Genomic DNA, 15,649 nt, shown 5'->3' on the forward strand with positions numbered 1-15,649 from the left:
TTTATTTTATTTTGTCATTGAATAGTCAATGATACAGTACCCAAAAAGTATTTAATTTACTTACCAAACAACTTGTAAGTTATGAATCTATTGATATTAATATTGTATCAAATTTCACCAGATATTTTGAGTTGTTCACACTTGATTGTGTATTTTAACAACGATACTAAATGTCGAATACCTTTTTTTTTTTTTGCCAACCTAATTAATGTTGAATACAACAAAATGCAATTTGCATCGTTGTTAAATTTAGTATCGTTTAGACTTGGAGACGTTAAAGTTCATACATAATTATGATGAGACTAAAAATGCCCACTGAGTTTTGAGAATGAATTAATGTCTATCTATTTGAAACCTACATTCAACTATCATTACATTTTCAAACAACACCTCAGATTTCTGCTTTTTATCTAGTTATTTTCTATTTGTATGTGTTGAAAATTTAATATATCATTAAGTAACTTCAACTGAATCATGTGTTGAAATCCTTTAAAATTATCCTGTACTCAAGTAATTGTATAATTATAATGCAATGGATTTTGAGAAACAATATACAGTACGTTTATTTTACAACTTTGATACACAGATAAACTATAAATGTTACAACTTGATTACTAAACTACAACAACCAGAAGCAGATACTTTAGAAGTTTCAAGCTTCACTTTAAAAGTATATAGTATAAATGCGTTTGGTGTATATGTTTCTGTGCTTGTGGACTACCCTTCACGTCCTCTTATTCTTCTTTTTTTTTTGACCAAATCACGTCCTCTTATTCTTGCTCCCAAAGAGCAAAGAGAAGTAAAACAAGATCCTAAAGAAGAGACCCCAAGCAAATGTAATCCACAAGCAGTCCCACTTGCTCAATTGAGTTATACCTTGTTGCATAAGTAAGTCAGTCCCTGTTCTCAAACATGTGGACTCCGTTATCTTGGTTCCTAAAGAGCCACTCAGTGTATCCAGGAGCTTAACTTTCATCGCATGGGGAACTTCCGCCAAAAGCGTACCATCGAAAACTTGAACTCCCTTAACAAAACACCGAGACGGGTCATCAAACTCATTCATTAGGACAGCCTCGTAGGGATACTTCAGCAACGAAATGTAATGAAACCATATCCAATAAAACGGTATTCGATCTCGGTTGATAAAGAATCCACCCAGCAGTAGACAGTAGGAAAGATAGGCAATAGTGACCATGTAACTCATCATGACATTGGGAACAATACCGGATATGAAAGTAACAAAAGAGGATCCAGACCAAAAGGCTGCGTAGATTATGAGGCAGTAGTAGAAGAAATTCTCTAACCCACCGGTCAAACCAACGGTCCAAAATGTGGTTGCAGCAAATGCAATGGATAGAGCGAGTAGCTGAGGCAGAGACACGAGGGCGTGGGATATGACATATGAAGATGTTCTGTATGCGTTGTACGTTGTCTCTCTCAAGAAGATGTATCGTTCTTGGATAAAGACAGGGATGTTGTCCGCACAACAGTAAAACATGGTGGACATGCCGAATGCAAAGAAGCCCATTCTCTCTTGTGCACCTCTTGGAGTGTTGTCAAGCCTCCAATATATAGTAGCTAAAAGAAGACCAGTCACCATGACAGTAGCGATCCGCGTTGCTATGAGTTCAGGCGTGCGGATCCAGTTTCTCATGTAACGTTTGGCTAAGATAAACGTTTCGGTCAATGGCGGGTTTACGTATGAAGATACTCTTTCCATCGAAATAGGATTGGCTCCAGATGAGCCTGAGACTAGTTTGCCTCTAGAAACACTTGCAGTAATTGCTTCTTTTAGAGATAAGCCATTTTGTGGCGTGGCTCGAGTAGATTGGTTCTGTTGCCACTTTTCGTTGAACTCTACTAATCCTCTGTTTCCTTCAGAGGGTCCTTCGAGCTCTCGAATTACATCAAGTGCGAACTCAATGATGTTCTCTTTCTCCGGAACAGGACGACCAAAATCAGAGAAGTAAGAAGGAAGACTAGTCGGAGAACCATTAAACACAGTCTTGCCACGAGATAAGATGATAAGCCGATCAAGCAAATCAACGATACGAGCACTAGGTTGATGAATCGTCATAATCACGATACTGCCACTCTGAGCGATTCGTTTCAAAACCTGTACCACCATAAACGCGTTGGTTGAATCTAACCCCGACGTTGGTTCGTCGAGGAAGAGAAGTATCGGATCGTGAATAATATCGATTCCGATCGAAACGCGCCGTCTCTCTCCTCCAGAGACTCCACGGTGTCCTTCATCCCCGATTACCGTGTTCGCCGCGTTTCTAAGCCCTAGTTGATCAATTAGGGTTTCAACACGCTCCATCTTTTTCGACTTAGACAAACTCCTCGGGAGACGGAACTCTGAAGCGAACATTAGGGTTTCTTTAACGGTGAGCATCGGGAAGAGAAGGTCGTCTTGCATCACATACGCCGATATGACTTTCAACAGTCGAGATTGCAAAACTTTTTCTCCGTTTAGAGTTACCGTGCCTTTCAAGCTATCTTCCGCCACTCGTCCGGCTAACGCGTCGATCAAAGTGGATTTTCCGGCTCCACTTCCACCAAGAACGGCGAGGATTTCTCCGTCACAAGCCTCGCCTGAAACATCATCTAGCAGAGTCTTCGTTGAAGCCGTCTTTTGCTGCGAGAAACCAAACCGCCGGCGAAGTACGACATTGTAATTGAGATTGTTGAAGGCTAGGAGAAACGGCACAGGTCGTGTTTCAGACGTTGGAGCGAGATCCAATATGTGATGAGTCGGAGCATCTTCGCATGAATGTTTTTTCCGGCCACTGTCGGTGAAATCTTTCAGTAGTTCGCCAAGCGTCGGTGACTCGTTACCGCCGGCGAGAGAAATATCTGAAGTTTCCGCCGAAACACGTGGCATCTTTAACGAGTAAGTTAACGGCGTAATCTTTTTAGTTGACGGAAGTTAACGGTGTGTATTCTTGAAGATGAAGCTAACAATGAAGTATCATATAGCACATACCGTATCTGGCAAACCTTGAGAAAAAACAAAAAAAAAGAAATCTTAATATAAAAAATATATAATATGCTTACGAAATGTGGATTTAGTATTCTTGAGAGAAGTACAGACTAGAATTGCTTAAAATCGTATGTAAAGTTAGTAATAAGTTATATACATGAAAAAAAAAACTCACACGAACCACATATGTATAGGATAAGTTTAATAATGGTGAGACAAGATTCATGATTTCTTAGTCTATTGACCTTTAAAGTATAAAGATCATGAATCATAAAAGTAAAAAGAGCTGTTATTTACTAAACTTCTGAAAATGTTGAACTTACTTGTTAAACTTCAATTATCTTCTTCTTTCATGGAGCCAAAAAAAAACTCTCATAGTTCAGATCTTTGTTGTTGTTGCTGTTGTTGTATATATCGAGCAGTGACCACTTCTCTCTCTCATCGTATTTACAAAGAGAAAACAATAAGCTCATTTATAATTATAGTTTGGATTTTGAAAATTCAAAATAAACAAAAATACAGAAGAAATGAAAAACACGTCTCTAAATAGTAGAATTAATATTTTTTTTATCTTTTACAAAGAGTGTTATTTTAGAGATTTTTTTTCTTTGATAAAAAATATTTGTTTTTGTTTCACAAATAATATCATTCTATATTTCCAATATGATTTTTATAATTTTTTTAATTTACTTTTAACTCTAAACTAATTTTTATTAAATTTAAATCATTAATCACTTATTAAGAAGAGACATACTTGTATGTATAATTTAATTTTTTTTAGTTTATATGAAATATGTCAAAATAATATTTTTTATAAAATAGAAAGAGTATAAACTAATAAAATATCGTAAACTGCAACGAAACGATATAGAATTATAGATACAATTTGAATTAATATGATGCTCTCTTCGTCGCTCCCTAATATCCACAGTACTGGTGTGGTTGGTAGATAATTGCAATCGTACGTAATTGTGGTATAATCAACGTCATTGCATCGGCATTAGGACGATATGGATTAATGGATGATAGATTAATGGCCAAAGATGTTTGATGTTATTCATGGAGTTCACATGGGCGAGACTCATTTAAGAATATGCAGTATGGTGTGATAAGCAATTTGACATTGACTTTATTATCATCTCCTTCGCAAGAGATTTGAGCCTTTGTCGTTTCTCTTTTGATATATAGATTGCCGTTCACTTGGTTTAGGGTGGAATGTGAACTGTCCTTTGGTCTTGTTCTTTTGTTTGAGTTCTATTTATGTTGATAATCTTTTGTCTCTCTCTGATCGAGTTCTTTTTTTTTTGTTTTTCTTTCAAAAATACCATCAATATTGGTGATTTGGCCGCTTTTTCTAATAGAGTGGCAAATATCTTAGCGATGAGTGTGATGGAAACTACCAATAAGTCTAGCTGTTGTCGCTGATACAAGAACAATTATAGAATTACGTACGGTGTATGGATATACGGTATGACCGGAGGATTGAGTGACACACATATATGGAAGAGTTGATTTGGGACACGAAGAAAAATCAAGAAGATGAAGACGTTGTAGCAGGCTATGAAGTTGCTATTTTAACTAAAGATGATTACGAAGACTGAAATAACATATAATTAATGGTTCGTTAGTGGGTTCTTTAATTTTGCGAGTAAGACTTGCCCAAAGAAATAAAGCGCATACAATTTTTCTGTTTTTTTTCAATTCTACCAATCCTTGTAAACATTATGATCAAGTTAATACAAATGTTTTAGATGTTAAGAAAAAGAATTAGTTAATCTAGAGAGGTTATAGTTACCACTTACCAGTGCAGTTAATTTTACCTTTCAATCTTATACCTCCTTTGTTTCATATTAAGTGTCATTTTAGAATTTTTCACATAGATTCTAGAATTTTTCATATTTAATTTTCTATTTTACCCCTTATTAATATATTATTATTTTTTTTTATTGATCAATACATTAAATTTATAGGGATATGATTGAAAAATTTACCAAACATCTACATTGAAAATACAAAATGACACTTATTTTGTAACAAAATTTTTAGCCTAAAATGACACTTAATATAAAACCAAGGGAGTAGAAAATAAAACTGAGAAAGGCAAAACAATAATTGTATGGAGGATGATGGGGCCACGAAGTTATATTGTATTCAGGTAATTAGGTTCGTATCTAAACTTTTTAGAAGGAAAGATAATAAATGTGGAGATATGATTGGTGTGGAGCACGAGGGGCCATGAATTCAGAAGCTAAAGGTTTGTGGCTCGTAGGACTTCACAATTAAATACTCTTTGCGTTTCAAAATATAGGATGTTTTAGAAATCTTTACTTTTAACAAGTTCAACCAATCAGAAACAATACTGCATAATATAAAATACTAAACTAATCTAAAAGTTGCATAGAAACTTGAAAACAACCTATATTATAAAACAAAAAACTTCTCTAAAACATATTATATTTTGAAATGGAAAGGGTATTAAAAGCCACACATAGACATAGACGGATAGATATGCACATCGGTTCTTCTGGTATGGGACTAATTGGTGGACTATAGTTTGGATTATAAGTCTATAATAAAAAGATGAAAATAAATTGTAGAAAAGTGTTATAGGGAATGAAAGGAGAGTATATAATCCCTTTTTATACACTCTGACAGTATTCTACCATAAGAGTAACAAAGTTTGCATAAAAAAAAAACAGTTGCATAAAATATTTTCTGTTTTGTTTTAAATAGTATAATTTGTTGTATATAGGGCCATTTTAGCTCAAAGGAGGAAATAAGAGAAAGATCAAATATATATATACAAAGGAGAAAGTGAAAATGTCCACGTAAGGAAAAGAGAAAAGAAAACAATAACAACTGTTAATTATGCAACAAGAGTACAGATTATTATACATAATACAAAATATATGATAGTAAGATGGTTTGATCAGGTTACTCACTTACTAATTAGTAGTTTTTTTTGTTGGTTATTCTTGCCAAATTCCCGTATATACGACAAAACTTAGGAAATTACAACACCAGTGACATCTATTCTAAGGTTATCAAAATCGTGAAGCACGTGCTTCCTCCTAGTGATAACGCTTGGTTGGACGAAAATGCAAATTGGTTTTGGCATTTAAAAATCTGACCTACCACTCCATTGTTACGTTAACAACCAAATATTGCTTAAAACGACGCTTCTGTAAACTCGTGATTCTTTTCAAATATTGTTTTAAAAGTAATATATCTAAGAGCGTGTTTGATTAAGACTTAAGGAGCGTGTTTAAAAAATATGGTTATTTATGCGAAGTCACCTTTGTAACGCCAAAATCACAAAATTTTGTGTTAATATAAATGATTGAGAATTGTGATCTAGCATAAAAATTATGAAATCGTGTTTGAAAATCAAATTTACAAAATCTTGTTCAAGCGCGATAGTTGTAAACTTATATTTTGATGCTTTTTATGGAATCATGATATGGCGCCAAAATTATAGAGAGTCGTATGTTGACACTAAAACTATAGACTCACATTTTAAATCTTTAATATTAAAAGTGTCGAATCTAGTTTTAAAAACTACGAAATCTCGTTTTAAACCTAAACTGTTTTATACAACATTTATGTTGTGACCATCCATTTTTAGCACATAAATCGTGAATTTATATTTAGGGGATAAAATCTCAAAACTTATAGGTAATTAATAATTATTATCATTTGAATTTTAATTTATGCATAAAATTATTTCGTAAATTTTTAATTTAATTAAAACAAATTACGTTGGTTATTAATTGAAACGCAACAAATCATTTTCTTGTTAGTTGTTATAGGATAAGTAAATTTTACATTCATATTCAAATTAACAAACGGACAAAATTGTATCCAAATACAATACCATATACAAAACCTAATTTAATAAGTGAACAACATTTAAATGCTGAATCTGGATGTTGCATCTAAATGTTATGTTAGACGTGAATGCAAGACACAAATAAACATTGATGAGATTGTGGAACTCCACGTTCATTCCTACGGATATTACTATGGTGGTCCAAGAAAAAGCATGTCGGCCCAGTCTTACATATTTTTAGGTGATCACGGACATGCATGCGGATCTAAAGCTTAACTCAAAACCTAACATACAGGGCTGAACATCTCTGACCCATCAAAACGACCTTCTCTGTGGGAGACCAAATTTTCATATAAGTGTTTTGTTTGCTTCTTTGATTTGAGCTTGAAACGTTGATGTTTATGACCAATTTTTCGCCCTTCTGAATTTTCTCTTATTCAATAGAATCAAACACCTCAATAATGTAACCGAAAAGTTCAAAACCAATGCCAAAACACCAAATACATTCAGAATGAACATTATTCCATGATACTCTTGGATTATTCTTAAAAATAGTGGAAAACATTCAGAAGGAACTAAATAACATTAGGATTCGACATAGAAAAACATAAAACACCAAATACTCAAGAGAAATCTATATCATTCTCAGTTCTCTTCCTCTTCGACCTTGTTCTCCTTCATCAGCTGAGCTAATCTCTCGGCAGCACTCAACCTAGCCCCTGCAGAAGCACCGTTCCTTTCGATGAAAGACTCAAGAACACCCTCCGCCAACAATTTGTTCTGGATCACAGCTCTCCCAGTTTCAGGAATGCTATCATCTTTAGAAAACGCAACCTGCAAAAAATTCACAACAAATCCATAATAAAATATTCCAAAGCTACACGTTATAACTACTATTATTTCAAACGCTACTTCTACATTAGTGTTCTGTTCACATTTAAAATACTAAAACATTCACTAACGCAAGTGTTAATTAAACATGCAAACAGAGTATCTCATTGCAATTTGGCATTTAATTTGAACTTACAATAATGTAAAACGCCAAATCAAACTATAAATCAAGTCATTGTTATGGTAGCAAAGTTACCGTAGTAAGAGAGCCGTTTGGGGAGAAAGCAAAAAGAATGGATGCACCGGGAAGGAAGGCTTGGTCCTTGAAGACCTCCAAGAACCTCTCCACAGCTTTGGCTTCACGGACCGTATATATAAACCCCTAGAAATTTCCATAAAGCCACACACTTCTCGGTTACTCCCTCCGCGTATTTGTGTCCAAATAACGGCTGTATCATAGTCAACTTAATAAACTTCTCAAACGCACCTAAAGAGCAAATTGAAGGAAGTTAAACTAAGTTGGTCTAATAATCTAACTTGACGTGTAAATTAAGTAACTGGTGTTATATAAGGAATTAAGTACCTGAGATGATTTCATGGAAGAACGAGACAGATTCCGTTAACTCCTCTGCGGTTTTGCCCTTCCACTTGAGGGCGAGTGATGGGACGGCGTTAGCATCTAGGTATACTCCTACGACGGAAAAAATAATGAATTCTTCTTGGATCTTCAAGCCTCGGGCACCTGCGCGTATTTATATAGTCAGCAAAAAGAAGAAGACAAAAACATAGGAAACGACAACCGAACCTGCGCCACCGAGGAAGAGTGGATTAGAGGAGGCCGGTGACCTGACGGACGGTGCAAACGTGACGGAATCTACATGAAGCTCCGCGACGGTAGGGAGCGGAGACGGAGAGACGACAACGGAGGAGGAAGACATAGTTGAGTTACGATTACGAGTGTTGGACTTAACTCACTTATGAGATTTGTCTCTCTATTTATATTTGATTGGAAGATGTAGTGACAATTGGTGGTTTAAACCTCGGATCCCCCCTTATACCTAACAAAGACTTTCTGTTTACGATCTTTGTTTGGTTGCAGCTTAGGTTTTTGGTTTGGTTGGATGTGTAAGCACGTGGACTTAACTAATTTTTGAGATTTGTCTCTCTTTTTATATTTGACTAGAAGATGTAGTGACAATTGGTGGTTTAAAACTCGGATCCTCTTATATACCAAACAGAGACTTTATGTTTACGCTCTTATTCCTTTAAGTTTCGTTGCAGATTAGGTTTTTGGTTTGGGTTTATATATTTTAATTTTAAGATATGAAATATATTATTGAATTTCATAAACTGGAAAGGTGGAATTAGCTAATATGCATACGATGTCAGTCGAATCAGTGTGAAAACATAAATTTTCAGTTTTGCAAATTATGTGGCTCCAAGTTAACTGCGACTTTATATGCTTTAAATTATGTGGCTCCAAGTGATTATAAATGTCTGCTGGAATGTTTGTACTTTTGTCATTTAATAGCCCTTAATACAAAAATCAACCTCTGCCAAATTCGAAAGAAAATATTTACGTTGTAAAACTCAGTGAATACATCAGTCACATTATAATTCACATGCGTCATGTTTGTTCAGTAGCCAAACTCGGATTTGTATTTGGTTATTTACACATCATATAACCGGTCTTATGAATTATTTACTCTCTACCAAAACTTTAAAATATTATTTATATAGTTATATTTATGGCCGTGTTGGATATGGACTTTGCCCTTTTATGTTATTCGACCCAACAAAACTTCTTAAATATATTAATCTGAAGTTCTGGTCCAACAAATTAAAGGAAAGCTCGCTAATTTCTGCAGAGGGCAATCTCAGGATTTTGCGCTGAAATCCTAGGCAACCCTAAGTCAACAGTCATTTATAAAAACAGAGAGGATTTATTGGGATCACGATCATGACCCCAAACATTAGACTACTATACTACTATACTACTAATGCTATGTATGGTTTAAATTTGAGTCATTGAATACTTAATAATACAATGTCTGTCACACCAATATATATTATTAACTTTAGTGGTTACATTTATTCACTAGATTTTTTATTGTCCATTTCTATAGTATGAAAGTTCGGAAGTATATATAGAGTATGGGAGTCTGGACCGTTAAACTTTACCATCCAACGTGCAATGCGCCATATTATTGCATATCCATTACCTAAATTGTCGCACGTGTGTATTTTGCTGAGCAAAACAAACTCAAAACTTCTTTTTGCCATATATTAATGAATTATGAGGAAGTGGTTTTTTTAAAATTAGAAAAAAAAAACAAGCAAAAGTTTTTAGAAACGTACTAGATAATTTTGAAATTTAGGTGATCCCATTGGCGAACTCTTGGTTCTCTAATGGTCGTGCTTCCGCCCTGAACCCAACGTTTCCCACTGCTGGTGAGAGCAAAACACCGCCCTCATTACTCTCTCCGACCCTCCCGACCCATCCATTTCCCCTTCCCTTTCCCAATTCCCTCCTCTCTCCACTAAAACCTCCCGCAAGCAAAAACTCAGGCAACAAACTGCTCGCCCCTTAGAGCCTATTGTGCAGAGTCCCTGTCCTTGTTCTTCCCCCACTACTGATGTCGAGATGCATCACGCTGAAAGTCCCATTGCAAGATCCCCAAATCTTGATTCCCGAAACCCTAGATCTGGTTGTACTGTTCCTGAAGAAAGCACTGTTCAGGAAAAATTTACGCTGTTATCCCCAAAAGCTACTTCTCCGCTCCTCACCAATACTGCCTCTGCCTCGCAATCTCACTCCACCCCTTCCCTATCCAAACAACCCTCTTCAATAACCCCTCCACCATCTGCGATTATTGTTACCCACACCACTAATGAGAATACTGTTACCCCAGTCTTACTTGTGCCTCAACAAACAGCTCCACTAAATCACCCACAAACCTCTCAAGTTCAAGCTCCTGCAGGCAAATCCTTAGTTGAAAAACTCAGAAAGATGGTGGATAGGTCTTTAAAAAGACTCGCCCCTGTCACTGTGACTGACTCTGGTCGCCCACGAATACATATCCCTGATCAAGTCTTTGAGCGTGGGGCTGAACTCCATAAAGACTTCATCATCTGTTTTTTCAAGGGTAGGCCACCCCTATATCATCAAGTCCAGAGTGTCCTGAATCAGATGTGGGGAAAAGGTCAATGGTTAGAGATCCATATGAAATATCAAAGTAGGTCAATGCTTGTCAGGATCCCTAATGAGTTTATTCGACAGAAAGTGCTAGAGAAATGTATCTGGTATGTAGGTGATTCAATGTTTCACACTATACCTTGGGCATCGACATATTCATCTGAAGCTCCTGCATTGGACTCCATCCCCATATGGATCCATATGATTGATATACCTCTGGACCTACGAACAAATGAAGGAATCAGTTTAATCTCTAGTCTAGTGGGGGAACCTAAGGAAACAGATGACTACACTCTAAATATTGAAAGCCTGAAGGTGTCTCATGCTAAAGTCGTAGTTGACCTTACCAAGCCTCTACCGAATGTTGTGTAATATACTAGAGATAATGGACAAATTGTTGAAATTGCGGTTGAGTATCCTTGGCTTCCTCCAACAAGTTCTCATTGTAAAGAACTTGGACATGTTGCCAGGAACTGTCTCCTCCTACATCCAGCTCAAGAACAGACGCCTAAAGTGGTTCCACCTCGCAAGAAAAACAACATGGCGTCAATTAAGGCAGTTTACAAAGAGAAGGCTAAGTCATGCTTCAACTTCTTCACCTGTCTGCACTGTTGCACAATCTGTTGCACCAGGTCCGAAGGTAGTTATCAAACCAATTACCCATCTAACCTCCTTACCCTCTCAAACCCATTCTCAATCCTTTCCACCTCTCCTCCTAATCCCACCCCTCCTTCCCATCCAGCTGTGAAACATGCTCCTAAACAATTACAACATCAATCACCCTTGTCTACCATCCCCCAAAAACCACTTCCTCATAACCCACCACTCTTAAATACTGGATCTCCCGCCCTTACCCAGTCTATCGCCCCCTCTGGGCCATATATTCTCAGTCTCCCTGCAGCCATCACTCCCTCAGGTTTGCCGTATCCCTACCCTCAATCTCCAGAAAAAACTCTCCCAACATCACTAAAACGCTCCCGATCCCACCCATCTCTTCACTAACCCCTCTTTTTGTTGAAACCAATCGTTCCTCACCTCCCTCTCCTATTGTTCCTCCTGCCTCTCAAAGTGTTACTGTTGAACCTACCTGTTCTCCTTCCTTGGAGGGTGAACCTCCTTCTCATTAATAATGGATACAAGACACTTTTTTTGGAATATCTGAAGTTTAAATGATCCGGATAAGCATCAGCCCCTAAGTAATTGGCTTAATAGCAACAAGCCACTTTTTGGTGCAATTTTGGAAACACATGTCAAAGATCTTACCCTGAACCAGGTAATGGCAAAAGCATGTCCAGGATGGAAATTTACATCTAATGATTTGTCTGATGATGATGGACGAATCATTGTAATCTGGAAGGACCCTGCTACTGTCAGAGTGATGAACCAGTCGAAGCAAACCCTCACCTGTGAAGTGAACATTGCAAATAAATTTCAGCTTGTGTTTAATTCGGTATATGCTTCAAATCTAAGAGAAGAGAGATCACACCTTTGGGTTGAGCTCCTACAGATCCAGAGTTCATTCTCCCTCCACACTTGTCCATGGTTGGTTGGGGGTGACCCAAAGTTTTCCATAATTGCAAGACAAGTCCCTGACGTGTTTTAGGGCATATATATATTGTTTTTGGGTTTTAGAAACCCTTAAGTTTTATTATAACAAGTTTTATTTTCTGCAACTCTGTGAGATTTTGAGAGCTTTTGGGAGAGAGATCTGAACTCCTTTGAGAGAAAAATTCCTGAACTCCTTCTTTTACATTTGATATCTATTGCTTATTATTCAGAAAAGATGTCTTGTTCTTCATCAAACATGTCTGAGTAGTTTGCTTGCTAGGTTCAGGGTTTTTCACAGGGATTTCATTATTTATTAGATCTGTTTATTTAGGATTCATTATCTTTCTAGATCTTCATCATAGGTTGTTATTCATATTAATCTTTGACTGGCCATCTAGAATTAATAACTTAGGAAAATAAATTGATATGAGAATAGAAATGATTTTCCTGATAAAACCTTTTGATGAGCAAAATTACTTCTTGCAAAGAGATTTGATTTAGTAATTTTGTGAACAATCTAAACCTTTTTTCAAAGCTGATTTTTAACCTAAAATTTTACAAAGAGATTTAGATTTTCTGGTTTTAAATTTAGATAATATTTGCAGTGAGAACTGATTTATTTTACAAAAGAGTTTAGAGTTCTAGATCTGATCTTAATTGCTTGAATCCTATTTAATTATTGATTTAATATTTTGTGATTTTCTAAGAAATTCTCTGGACTTAGCTTTTTGATTCTCTGAATTTACAACAGTTTTATTTAATATTTTGCATTGCTTTTCTTTATTTAAATTAACAAGTTTAGCGTAATCACAAAACTCTATAATTTATTGTGTAGTCTTGAGTCCTTGTGGAATTCGACTCCTAAGTACTGCAGTGATCTCTTAATTTGAGAGAGTAGCTCTAGGGATTAATTTGAGCATATCAAATTTTGGCGCCGTTGCCGAGGACTCTTTGATCTACCATTAGATTTGATCATTTGAGTTTTTAATTTCGTCTAAATTTTTCTTTTTATTTTCTACTAACACTATTTTGTTTTTCTTCTCTTGTGTATTTCAGGTACATGCCTAATAAGCCTAACACAAGGAGCAACAAGACTGGTCATACTGCGAAACTTACAAATCAAGAGTTGGGAAAACTTGAGCGTGAAAACCGAAAGCAGCCAAATAATTGAAGATGGTTAACACAATCATTTTGATTCGTGATGAGGATGGTGCTTTGAGAGATCAAGAGGGCCACTTGCACAATGAGCAGGGTCAAAAGATTGATGCAGAAGACAATGTGATTGCTGAAAATGTTGTCGTCGACAAGCAAGACGATGGTGTCGATCGACGCCAACTGGGTGTCGATCGACGCAAACTGGGTGTCGATCGACGCCAACTGGGTGTCGATCGACACCCCCTTCCAGCAGACGGACGTGGAGCTGCCAACCACGCTGATAACCCAGTTCGAAGACAGGAACAGAACCGAGACTTGATCAGGACCATTGCAGACTTCAACAGAGCTGACCTGGTTTATCCGAACCGATCTGCAATTGTTCCTCCTCCATTGCAAAGGAATGCCTTTGAGCTGAAGCCTGCTTACTTCCAGCTAGTTGGGCAGAGACCCTTCTCAAACCTGCCCCATGAGAAGCCTCTGGACCATATTGAGCACTTTGAGGATCTTGTGACTAGCATCAAAGCCAATGGTGTGACTGAAGACTACATCTACTGCAAGCTCTTCCCTTATTCACTTGCAGGAGAATCATCTCAATGGTTAAAACAGTTGCGAGCTGGATCTTTGACATTTTGGCAACAAATTAAGGTGGCTTTCCTTAATTATTTTTATGATGATGCAATGTCTGATGAACTGAGAGTGAAGCTGTCTTCTTTCAAGCAAAGACCAGATGAAGATTTCAAGGCAGCTTGGGTGAGATTCAAGGCTTATCAGAGGGACTGTCCACACCATGGTTTCTCAAGAGTTCAATTGCTGAGTATCTTTTCCAGAGGAATTGATTGGGAGTATCAGTTAGCTTTGGATGCTGCAAGTCATGGGAATTTCAAGACAAGATTTCCAGAAGAAGTTGAGAATTTGATTGAGAATTTGGCTTCCAGCAATAGTAATAAGAGAGCTGATGCTGAAAGGAAGAGATTGCATGGAGGATTTGATTCAAACTAGCTAGCTTTTGTTAATGCCAAGCTGGATTCAGTTCACAATCTTTTAGTGGGTAAGAAGTCATTCCAATTTGCTGTTGAGGTTGAGATATTTGAGCCAGAGCCAGAGAATACAGAGGAGAATGTTAACTACGAGTATGGAGCTGGGTATCAAAGACAAAGATTCGGTAATCAACAAATCAACATGCCTTATAGTGGAAACTCTTCAGGCTACACTCCTAAGCCAAGTTACCAGAACCAGCAACAGAACAATGGTTATACAAGAACCTATGGGAACTCTTCCTACCAGTCTCCACCTCCACATACTCCTTCTGAGAGTAGAATGGAGGCCATGCTTGAGCAGCTTCTTCAGGGTCAGGAGCAGTTAACTGTGACTTTCAGTGGGAAGATTGATAATGTCTACAATGAGCTTACTGGGAGGATTGATGCACTGAATGTTCATGTTAAGAAGCTGGAGAGTCAAGTGGCACAGACTGTTGGGTCTGTTAAAATACAAGAGGGTTTTCTTCCTAGAAGAACTGAGTGAAACCCCAAGCATGCTTGCAATGCCATATCACTGAGAGATGAAGATGATAGTGAAATTGTTTCTGCAGAAATGGGAGAGAAATCGACAAATCTGTCGACTGCAGATGATGGTGTCGATCGACACCAACTGGGTGTCAGTCGACACTCATCTCAGACAGATGCGGAAGTTACAAAATCGCCAGTTCCAACAGCTGTTGAGAGGGTGTATAAGCCTAAAGTCCCTTTTCCTAAGCCAAGAAGGTCCAAGCAGGAGATTGAAGAAGCTAGATGCAAGGCTATGATGGATAAAGTGATGATTGAGATGCCTTTGATTGATGCAGTAAAGCTTTCACCACCACTTAAGCGGTATGTGAAGAGAATGGTATCAAATGGTTTGAGCCCTGAGGAAGGAGCACTACTTACAAAAGATATCAGTGCAATTCTGTTGAACCAGCCTGTTCAAAAAAAAAGAGAGGAATCAAGAGGTGGTTGTCTCTAAGAAAGTGAGTGAAATGATTCATTGTAGGACTGTAGAGAAATTACCAGACCCTGGGAGCTTTGTACTTGATTGCACTATCTCTGCAGAACGGTTTGCTCACTCACTT

The 15,649-nt window shown here is 37.2% G+C and overlaps 1 non-coding gene and 2 pseudogenes across 3 annotated transcripts; all 3 read right to left on the reverse strand.

The window, feature by feature from the left end:
- Window positions 1-537: 537 nt before the first annotated feature.
- On the reverse strand, window positions 538-3,504 carry LOC104781386 (ABC transporter G family member 18 pseudogene; annotated as a pseudogene). Its single transcript, XR_015597067.1, has 2 exons — window positions 3,310-3,504; window positions 538-3,003 (listed from the first exon to the last, which is right to left on the reverse strand). The product of XR_015597067.1 is annotated as an ABC transporter G family member 18 pseudogene (transcript).
- Window positions 3,505-7,301: 3,797 nt separating this feature from the next.
- LOC104781387 (chalcone--flavanone isomerase 1-like) lies at window positions 7,302-8,689 on the reverse strand (annotated as a pseudogene). Its single transcript, XR_015597068.1, has 4 exons — window positions 8,452-8,689; window positions 8,230-8,388; window positions 7,903-8,133; window positions 7,302-7,649 (listed from the first exon to the last, which is right to left on the reverse strand). The product of XR_015597068.1 is annotated as a chalcone--flavanone isomerase 1-like (transcript).
- Window positions 8,690-14,232: 5,543 nt separating this feature from the next.
- Window positions 14,233-14,339, reverse strand: LOC147946132 (small nucleolar RNA R71). Its single transcript, XR_015597924.1, has one exon. It is a non-coding gene; the product is annotated as a small nucleolar RNA R71 (small nucleolar RNA).
- Between the last annotated feature and the right edge of the window lie 1,310 nt (window positions 14,340-15,649).

Source organism: Camelina sativa, chromosome 4 (assembly GCF_030686135.1).
Source record: "Camelina sativa cultivar CO46 ecotype springtype chromosome 4, ASM3068613v1".
NCBI classification, from domain to species: domain Eukaryota; kingdom Viridiplantae; phylum Streptophyta; class Magnoliopsida; order Brassicales; family Brassicaceae; genus Camelina; species Camelina sativa.